This window comes from Ochotona princeps, chromosome 28, assembly GCF_030435755.1.
Source record: "Ochotona princeps isolate mOchPri1 chromosome 28, mOchPri1.hap1, whole genome shotgun sequence".
Lineage (NCBI taxonomy): Eukaryota > Metazoa > Chordata > Mammalia > Lagomorpha > Ochotonidae > Ochotona > Ochotona princeps.
Genome location: NC_080859.1, coordinates 9,207,723 through 9,219,158, shown reverse-complemented (window position 1 = coordinate 9,219,158; position 11,436 = coordinate 9,207,723).

Genomic DNA, 11,436 nt, shown 5'->3' with positions numbered 1-11,436 from the left:
CAGCAGATCCCTCGGGAGGACAGAGAACATGAATGCATGAGGTGTCTTCTCAGGAAAGGTCTGTGTTCAATTCTCCAAGTCCCTTGACTTCACATAATGTAGCAGGTCATTGTCACCACTAACCCTGTTCGTCTCAGAACCAGGACTACCATCTGTTTTTAAAGGAGATCCTGAGCCATCAAAGCAGTATGAAGTCTTTATCTTAGTGCGAATGTGACCATGTATCCGAAAACTTGTTCTAATCTAATGGGTCATTTTTTGGAAATAATGTTCTCAAAATGTTGAAGGATGCTTTCTTCATTTTTATGGCACTGTTTTGTGTACTATTACAGTGATTTCTGTACTTGATTATATTTTAAACATATATTGTATCTTTCCCTACATTGCTCATAATATATATCCTAAAATGACTCTAGATAGGAAAAAATGTATGCATATTTTCGTTTACAGCAAAGATAGTAGCGTGGGAAGATAGTAGCATGACTCTTCCCATTTTAAGTCTTAAATGAACCTTTATGTTTGCACTTATTACACTAGCTCTTCTTTTTTTTTTTGTAAGATTGATTTTATTTTAACTGAAAAGTCAGAAATACTGAGAGGAGAGACAGAGAGGAAGATCTTCTGTCCATTGAGTCACTTCCCAAGTGGACACAATGACCAGAACTGCACCAATCCAAAGCCAGGAGCCAGGAGCTTCCTCCTGGTCTCCCACATGGGTACAGAGTCCCAAAGGCTTTGGGTTATCCTCGACTGGTTTCCCAGGCCACAGGTAGGGAGCTGGATGGGAAGTGGAGCTGCTGGGATTAGAACCTGCACCCATATTGGATCCCGGTGTGTGCAAGGCGAGGACTTAAGCCGCTAAGCTACTACGCCCCACCACTTGCTGTTCTTTAATTATTGTTTGGATGAAAATTACTATCTTTAACTTGAGATTTAGAGAGTTAAAACTTTCTCTAGTACTTCACAGTTATGGCATAGCTTTTTAATTGTACTTTACAGATCCAGTAAACTTTGAGCAAGTGGAAATGCCAAAATAAATTTACTAAATCATTTTCAAAAATCATTGTATTTGAAAAACAAACAGACTTTTAAAACCTCTGTTATGTTAGCAGATTAGAATGAAATGGGAATATACAATTGGACAACTAAAAAGGATGTTAGCTATCAACTCATGAAATGTTTAAACTTTAAGCCAAATGCTTAGATCATGGGAAAGTGTTTCCCAGGTCAACAGCTCTCAAGCTGTTCAAACACCTAGCATAATAGTTTTTTCCCCACCAGTTTGCAAACAGGAAATTAACTTACAAAAAGAAGAAAGCTTAAGCAACAAGTTCTCCTTTGCAAATCTCATACTTATAAAGCCCACAGAAGTTTGAGGTCTGCTGAATTCCAATCTCACATACACTTTTAGATTGGATCCAATTTACAAGTATAAAACAGGTTTAACAGACAACCCAGCAAATTCAAATGAAAAAAAAAACCAAAAAAACAAAAAACTAGCCTTTGTTCACAAAGATAGCCAGGGATTTGGTCTCACTTGCTCTATTCTTAGAAATGTATGCGATTGTTACCACACATGTTCCTTCATGTTGGATTAAGTACGTTTTCATTTTATGTGCTTTTATTATTCATAATGGTAATTTGATATTTTTTGCCTTGCTGACTGGCATAATTTTCTGTTTTAAAAGAATCAAAATAACCATTTAAAAATATTTATTTTAAAGGCAGAATGATGGAAAAAAGGAGAGAAAAAGCCATCCACAAATGACTGTAGTTTGTTCAGACCAAAGCCAGAAGCCCCAAATTCCATCTGGGTCTCTTCCAGTGTCCTTTATGCATAACAGGGCCACAGCACTCGGGCAACCTTCTGTTCTTTTCCTAGGAGTATTAAGAATGAGAGAGATCATAATCAGAGAACCCAGTTTTACAAACACATTGTTGGGCATTCTCCATTTCCCCATAATGGGTCAGCCTTTGGTGCCTCTGACTTTGTAAGTGAAGAACTATCCTCTTTGCTACTTCAAAGTCATTTGAAAAACGAAAAGAAAAAAATCAATGCTATGTATAATAAAGTAAATACATTGAAGGGTCCAAACACTATGATGCGTATGAGGATCGGAGGATGATTGCCTCTGCATCCCAGTCACATTTTGTGTCCTCCCATCAAAGCTTCTTTATATGTGCCTACTGTCTCAAAAAAGCTCTTATAAAAATAAATCCTCCAACTCTGAAATAACTAACAACCAGCACTCCACCTCCATGCTTGTTTGCATCTTGTGTGGAAATACAGAACCAAATGCAGATGATCATGGAAAAAATAAGGTACCATCCTTGAAAAAACGTAGTTGAAAATAAAATTAAAGCATCCAATTTGTAATGAAACACCGAACTTCCAGAACAGCATCATTGCTAAACTGGATTTGAAATGTATGTCTTAATGCCCTAGATATAAAGATCATGTGAGTGACTAATTAGAGTCTTTTGACACCAAGTCCACCAACATAAATAGTGTCAATTTGTGTGATGCTTAGGACAAGAAACACCTTGAAGAGGAAATGAATCTACCAGACTAAACTATTACAAAAAATTGGTTGCACTGATTTCCCAATATACCACCTATTTACACTGAAACTCAGCACTGGACTCTGTGTCTGCATGAACATTCACATCTCTACATGATACATATTTTGTCATGTAATTTTTATGATTTCATAAATGATATTACTGATAACTAATTATACATAAGATAAATTGATTTCCATCTCCAAGGGTTCCATGTCAATAAGAGTTTTAATAGGTGAACTTTTTGGAAGCATGAGATAATATTCTAAAGGGGTGGTTTTCAATCAACATACTTTGTTTTTAAAGATTTATTTTGTTTTTATTGGAAAGTCAGATAAACAGAGAGAAGAAGAGACAGGAAGATCTTGTATCCGAAGCTGGAAGCCAGAAGCTTCTTCTGGGTCTCCCACATGGGTCAGGGTCCCAAGGCTTTGGGTTGTCCTCAAATACTTTCCCAAGCTAAAAACAGGGAGCTGGATGGGCAGTAGGGCCACCGGGTTTAGAACTGGCAGCCATATGGGATCCCAGCGCAGCAAAGAGAAGAACGTTAGCTGCTACTGTACCATGCCAGGCAGGCCCTTCAATAAACTGTTGAGATGTTTCTGACCACTTTTGTGCATATTGACACAAATTGATTGCCCATAAATATTTTGCAAAAGCATGTACAAAGTTTTGACAACTGAATCACAAGTATCATCATTAATTTGAGGAAATGTTTGATCATATATGACAACACAGACTGAACATAAAACAACAAATAACTAGAATAACTGGACCCTTCTCAGCATAAAAACATTAGAATAGTAAAGCATTTGTAATACTGGTTTCGAAATGTTTCCATGATATAAGCAAAATTCATCTCAGTGATGACTAGTAACCCAAGGATGTTACACCTTATGAAATTATTATATTTCAATGACTAGTTTATTGTTTTTAATGTGGGACAGTGTTTGATGAGAGAAAAATAATCAGAGAAGTAAAGTAAAAGAAATGGAACAAAGTGAAAAATTCAGTTTCTTACACTGAATAATAAAACATCCATTATTTTTTCCAAAAGGGTAACATAGGAAAAGATGATAATAAAAAGGAATCAAGTTTTGATTTATTGCTTTAATTGCATTTGATTTGTTACTGTGTATTCTTAAAAGTTAACTAAAGCCAGCTGCTGGGGAGTGATGCAAATGACTCAGCTTGCATTCTAATGCTGGAGAGAAAGAGTGTGCAGAAGGCGTCTCCACTGCACACCCACCTGGCTCAGGATGGCACACGTCGCTTGTTGTGGCCCAGTGTACAAATCGCAGTCGGTTGCCATAATAAAATGGCATCAAATGGTTGACTTTCCATCTATAGAAATGTATCTTTTATAGCTCTGAATGCAGGAAATTTTAGGAGATTTAAGATGAATTTGGTTCCTGCTAAGTGTGTAGCTCCTGGTTTTGTGAGCATTCCAATGGCCTTTCCTAACTGGCTGCTTTCAGAATTCTGCTGGGGCTGGTCAGACAGAGTTTGTGAGAGGCAGAAAGACGATAGAGAAAACGCTGTTTCCCCACTGATTCTATTAAATTATAACTCCACCAATATGATCTCACTTAAACTTAATTACCTCCTAAAGCTTTATTTTCAAATACAATCAAACTGACATGAATTTGGCAATGTGCAGTTAAATTCATTGTGGACTTTCAGGCAAATCCTCTTCTCAAATACGGTGAGTATGAAAGGATCCATTTTACCTCTCACTTTGTCCTAGAAGATTCTATACATAGCCATGCTCATGTTTCCATTAAATGTTGTTGGGAAAGATTCACAGCAGGGTGTAATTGATTCCACTGCCCCATGCTAAGGCTTCTAGGGATAAACTGAACGAGTGTATCTGATGCAATTGATTGTGAACTTTTCTTCAGCCAAGAAGCAGTGTTGAACATTTTTTAAAGTATCTAGCACAACAAGCAAGATAGTGATGAAAAATTTAGTCACCTTGATGCAGAAATGTAAATATTAATAACAACAGCAAAAATTATAAGTAACAACAAGACCTAAAGAAATGAAATATTAAATAGTAGGGCTAGTGTTACCGTGCAATACGTTAAGCTTCTTGCTGCCACACCCACAGCCTGTATCAGCTCTAGTTCGAGTGGTGGCTTCTCTGCTCCAATCCAACTTCCTGCTAACGTGCCTGGGAAAGCAGTGGAGGGTGGTCCAAACAATGGGGCCCGTGCCGTTCTTGTGGGAGACCTGGATGGAGTTCCCGAATACTCGTCTTGGTGCTGGAGCGGTACATTCTTTCACCTCTGCATTTCCTGTGTCCATCTTCCTTCTAAAAGTACATTATTAAATTTTCTAACAGTACAAGGAAATAGTAGCTGATAAACTCAAGTAGAAACAAGAAGTTAGAAAGCCAAATAGAGAATTAACGATGATTTATATGGATCCAAAGGATTAAACAACAAGAAAAAAATACCTAATAATGAGCTTATAAGGAAAATGATAAAGAAAATGACAAGGGGATGAAGAAGATAATAAGAAAACATCAAGAGGAAGTAGTTGAAAAGAAGACCTTAAAAAGATGAAAAAAATTTAAAAACCTGGAGTAACTTAGTGTTTAAACTATCATCCATGAAAATGCTCAGGTGATTGAACTTTACACATTGAAAAGGTATCCCTAGTACTGTCTAAAACTGACACGCAGCTATCAACTCCGGGTTGCATTCTGGCAAATCTCTTAGATTTCAGAGATAGAGGAGAAATCTTGCAAGGCCCCTTTACAAAGAGAATGAATAAATTTGCACGTCCCAAAATTAGACTCCCATCATCCTTTTCAAAAACAACATCAAGATAAGTATAAATCACCATTAAAGTGTAAAAAGGAAGAGGAGGAGAGAGAAGGAGAAAAATAAGGAGATGGAAGTGTCAGAGAAAGAAGAAAATGAAAGAAAAGAGAAGGAGATCAGGCAGAAGAGCAAGAATTAGGAAGAAACGAAAATCAAGCAAGAAACGTGCATTAAGGGTTTTGTACTCTTGCAAACTGTCCCTTAATTATTAAGGCCACTGAGAAACATTTTTAATTGTGCAAAAACTCAGGATCTATTCTCTTGAAAAGACATCTTGGGAAATCTGTTTTATAAAGTTAATTTGTTATCTTAATGCAATATTAAAATCAATATCAACCTTTTTGTAGCTAATCACAGTGATATTAAAAAGCACATGAAAATGAATGTGCAAGAATATCTAGGAAAACACTGAGCAATAAAGGCCATGAGATGCAGCCAGATTAACGATAGATTAACCGTAGTATCTGGCAAAATTTGTTAATGATCTCATCTATCTTTGAGTTTGCGGACACTTTTTCATGTGTTATTTCCAAACTACTGTTACGAAAATCAAATGATTTTTTTTCAAAAGTATTTCACTTTTTCATGCTAGAATTTCCAAACTGATCTTTTATAAAATAATTGTCATTTCTCATCTGAGCTTGCTTCCTGTTCACTCGTTAGCACTATATTTTCTGTATTTATATATTGTACAATATTAAATATTTCATGAGAATATCCCAAAATATTTAGGGGAGAAGGAACACTAAGATAAATGCATTTGTTGCAAAAAAATTCATGTCTACAATTTTCACAATACACATACTCCATGAACATTTTGAAGGTCCACCTACATATCATTGTTAAATTTGCTACAGCACGCCTCCAGCCCCTAGAATTTTTTAAGTTGCTGATTTTCAGTTTCATCTCATGGTAATCAAAAAACACAAATAATATGATTTCAGTTCTTTTTTTTATTATTTGCTAGAACTTGTCTTGTGTCTTAGCATGTTCTCTATCCTAGAGAAGGTTGTTCGAACTGATGAAAGAATGTATATTTTGAAACTCTGGCGTGAAATGCTTTTAAATCTAAATCAGGTTTATTTGGCCCAGAGTAATAGATCAGCTCTGTTGTTCGTTGTTTTTCTGTGGACCTGTTCTGTCCATTAGTGAAAGCAAGTTGCTGACGTGCCCCGTTATTGTATGAGAGTCTGTGTCTTCTTCTAGATCCATTAGCAACTGCATTCAATAGCCGATGCCCTGGCACTGGGTATATACACATTTACCAAAGTCACTTCTTATTGAATTGATCCCTTGATCTTTATGTAATTCCCTTCTTCATCTCTTCATAGTTTTTTGTGCTAAAGTGCACTTTGGCTGGTGCTGGAATAGCTACCCCTGCTCGTGTTTCCTTTCCATTGGTGTGGATTATCTTCCTCTATCCTTTTGCTTTCAGTCCATGTGTATCTTTGCTTGTGAGGTATGTTTCTTGCAAGCAGCAATAAGATGGGTCTTGTTTTTTAGTCCATTCACACAGCCTGTATCTTTTGTTTACAGAGCTGAAATCATTTGCCTTCAGGTTTGTTACCGAAAGGCAAGCACTTGGTTGCACCATTTTTCCAGGTGTATGCTCTCTGTCTGCTTGGCATATCCTTTGTCTGTTAGAGATTTTCCACCTTCTCATTCTTTCGTTATAGTGGCTATCATTCTTTGATTCTCTGTGTAGTGTGCAGTGCCGATTGCGTGGTGGCAATTGCATCCAATTTCTTCTTGTTTGGGAAGGTTTGCTCTATATGGCATTTTAGGTTAGTAGTTCCATGGTTTTCTATCATGTCTTCACTGAAAATTTCTGTATGTCAGTTTCCTGAAAACACAGTCCTTCCTTCATTCTTTTCACATTCCAGAGAAACTTGCTGTGATTATCATCTGTGCAGCCATCTTGGGTCTTTTTTTGGAAAGTCAGACATATAAAAAGGAGAGACAGAGAAGAAGATCTTCCATCATTTGATTCACTCCCCAAACGGCCACAATGGAACTGCACGGATCCGAACCCAGAAGCCAGGAACTTCTTTGGGGCCTCCCACGTGTTGACAGGGTCCCAAGGATTTGGGCTGTCCTCAACTTCTTTCCCAGGCCACCAGCAGGAAGCTGCAGGGGAGGTGGGGCAACCAGGACTAGAACTGAAACCCATACGGGATCCCAGCGTGTGTAAGACAAAAACTTTAGCTACTGGGATACCGCACTGGGTCCTATTTTAATATTAATTAAATACTCATTTTATTATTTGAAGGCAGAGTAGTGCCAAGTAGGAGTGAGATCTTCCATGCACTTCCCAAATGCTAGAGGTGGGTCAGGCCACAGCTAAAAGACTGGGCTTCCATCCATGTCTTCTGTATGGCTGACGTGAGCCTACATTCCTGGGCCACCTTCCACTGTATCCCCAGTCACAGTAGCAGGAGGCGGGATCAGATATCAGGAACATTTAATAAAGTGATTGTGTTCCACTCTGATATGTGATGACATGTTACATGTGAAAAGCAAGGTAGCCACTTGGACCTATCGTTTAAGAATGTGGCCTTTCCAAATCCATCCTCAACTGTCTGCTGGAAAATCAGTCAGGTCTTCAGTGAGCTGAGCTTTCTCTTGTGCATTGCCAGTTTCAGGCAAAAATAAGCACACATAGCCTTCCATCCTCTTTCTTAAAGCTACACTTCTCCAACAAATGTGGTCTGCGTCACAATTTGCCTTAGCTTTTCCGACTTGGAGTTCATTGAGGTACACCAAGATGTTGACACAGCTGAGAGCTGTTAACATTAGATGGGATTTGAAACTATGCTAAAGAATGAATAGACAAACGGAAACAACCATACAGATACTAAAGTAATCAATAAAATTTGTGATAAGTGGAATTAAAACATGTTTTTCGATGCAAACATCTTGAAATACTTACATACAAGCCGCCTTCCACTGCGTATTATCACTGAGCAATCCATAGACTTCCTACTTTTTTTTTTGCAACAGTGTGAACGCATCTTTAATTTCTGTGTTTCATGAACTTTATGAAGTGCTCTAAGATATATCCTGTTCGCCATGAGCCTCTCTCTCATTCAGAAAGTTAGATATTTCATATGTCTTTATGCTCACTGAAGAATATCATTTTGGCATTTTTATTGTAGTAAATTCGAAGTTGTAAGTTAATTTAGGGATAATTCATATCATCAGAAAACATCTGGCTTAGATTGAACATAATGTTTCAGTTATAGGCTTTTTCTGTAGAGTCATTCCAGTTGCTTGAAGTATTTTTCATTTAGACCCAGAATATTTGAACTAGATTCCCTCATAGGTACGGAAAAATAGCCTTTTTAATTCCATTTGATTCTTGAACATGTTACCACGTGCACAGAGGCATGTACACTTGGTTTTGACACTACTTTTGCATGCAGAAATTATTTTCTTTCGATTTTATTCACTTTCTCATATCACACTTGGATTTTCCAGCTATATAATGTTTTCTGAACTTATTTTTTTTTCCTTTTAAAATGGAAACTTATGCCTTAAAAAGGGGGTAGTCAGCAGCCTGGTCTAGTGGCTAAAGTCCTCGCCTTGAATGTGCAGGGAACCCATTTGGGCGCCGGTTCTAATGCCAGCAGCTCCAGTTCCCATCCAGCTCCCTGCTTGTGGCCTGGGAAAGCAGTCGAGGACGGCCCAAAGCCTTGGGACCCTGCACCTGCGTGGGAGACCCGGAAGAGGTTCCTGGCTCCTGGCTTCAGATCAGTACAGCGCCATCTGTTGCAGTCACTTGGGACAGAAGATCTTCCTCTCTGTCTCTCCTCCTCTATATACATCTGACTTTCCAATAAAAATAAATAAACCTTTAAATACTTTGCTATGCTTCCTTCAATAACCTCAACTATTTATTACATTCACTAGGTCCACCCTATGTCAAACACAGTCCCTACCTTCAAATCATTGAGATTATTTTTCTAACTTTTTCATCCTGCCATACTTTGTTTCTTTCTATACTCTAATGAAACAGGGAGCATGACGAGAAGATGATACAGGCCCTTACACAGCACATCCAGAGAACTGTAGGTCATTTCTTTCTGTGTGCACGTACATACATTTTAAAAAACAAAATTATTGTTATTGGAAAGGCAGATCAGATTTGCAGAGAGAAGCAAAGACAGAAATACCTGTCATCTGCTTGCTCACTCTCCACATAGCTTCAATGGCCAGAGCCAAAGTCAGGAGATTTTTCCGAGTCTCTGACAAAGGTTCAGATGCCAAGGCTAAATGCCATCCTCTCCTGCTTTCCCAGACCGTAAGCAGGAAGCTGGATGGGAAGTGCAGCAGCCAGTGCACAAACTAGTACCCATATGGAATTCCTGTATTTGCAAGGTCAGGATTTCGCCAGTGAGCTAACCTGCTGAACCTGATTAATACTCATGGTGCTATTAGACTTTATATCCGAAATATTATTGCCTGAGTCAAACCAGAATTCAGACTGTGTTAATATGCCTTTTATTCTAGTTACAAAATCATTATCTTTGTGTTTTGCCACTTACAGAACAGAAACATGTTAATTTATTTCAAAAGCCTTTGAGCTTTTAATAAACCAATTTTTTAGACATTATGTTTTAAGCACATTTTTATTTTCAAGAAATATAATTCATGTTTTTTCCCTGATTTTTTCACTTAATTTACTCAAATGTTCTTGCCAATGAAGGTACTAATGGAGAAGGAGACTAATTGGGTATTTAAAATGCTTTAAAATAACAACAATCTGCCAAAATGCATAGTAATTCTGAAATGTGATGTTCTTTAGCATCTATGAAATGCATGCTCATCAAATTTATTTGAACATTTTATTTCAGAACTCCCACAGAAATGCATCACACTCTTTGAAAAGCAATGATATTGTTATATCCTGTGTGTCAAATTATTTAGACCTTATTTCCAGATCTTTATAATCTGGTTTAACTGCACATTCATACGTGTGTTTCAGACAATGACAAAAAAATTAAAATATTGTTACTAAAAAAAGGCTGTCTTAAGTTGAGAATAACTGAGTAGCTGAATGGAAGTCAATAGGTAACTGCAGTTACGCAAGCAAAAGTGACAAAGGATATGTAATAGCTGTGTTTACTGAGAGCAAATTCTTGGAAGCCTACGTAAGATCTTCTTACATCTGATCGGCCCAAAAATAATTACATGGCCAAAATAAGGTCTTACGAACAATTAAAACTAAAATCTGGTTGTCTATATGGACAGCTCTGCGGTTTATTAAACATGAAATAAGTTCAGACCAGATGTTGCAAAATAATATGTCCTTTTGACACATGATCTAAATATGGCTATTTTAAAAATTCTCTAAATTATTTTCTACTCAGTTAATAAACAAACACAGTGCAAGAACTTTACTTTGTATATGCTAAATCTCTGTTCATAAAATCCTGTGTTCCCAGATGTCTGCTCCCTGCCCTGCCCCAACATACCTTATCAAACCATCATCATTGTCATCTTCTTCTGAGATGTGATCATTTAGTAAGCTTCTCTTGCATCTTGTGATGACCCTGCTGGTTTTGAAGCACATCAAGATCCTCCTTGGAAGAATATCCTTCTGATGAGATTTAACAGATATTTTTCCCTTGTGATTGGACAGGGGTGATAACACCGAAAAGCAAAAAGCCGTTTTCATCACATCAGAACAAGTGCACTAAACTTCAGCCCAGCTCATCACCATGGATCAACTGGAACCACATGTCCGAGGTCAGCTTAGACAGATTTCCCAAAGTTAACATTATTCTTGTTCATGCCTTTTTCCATTTTTCTCCTGTGAGGAAGGCAAAAACTACAGCTCCTTCAGACAGAACAGAGATTTAAAAAACAAAAAACCCACCATCCTTAAAATAGAATATCCATATATACTACGTTGGTCTCTTTGGACCAGAGGTTCTTCCCTCTGACTTACTGACCCAATCATTCACTTACATATCATTTTTATATGTATGAAAATGTTAAGGGATCAAACAGGCTTATTTTATTTTTAACATGTATTATCTTGTCA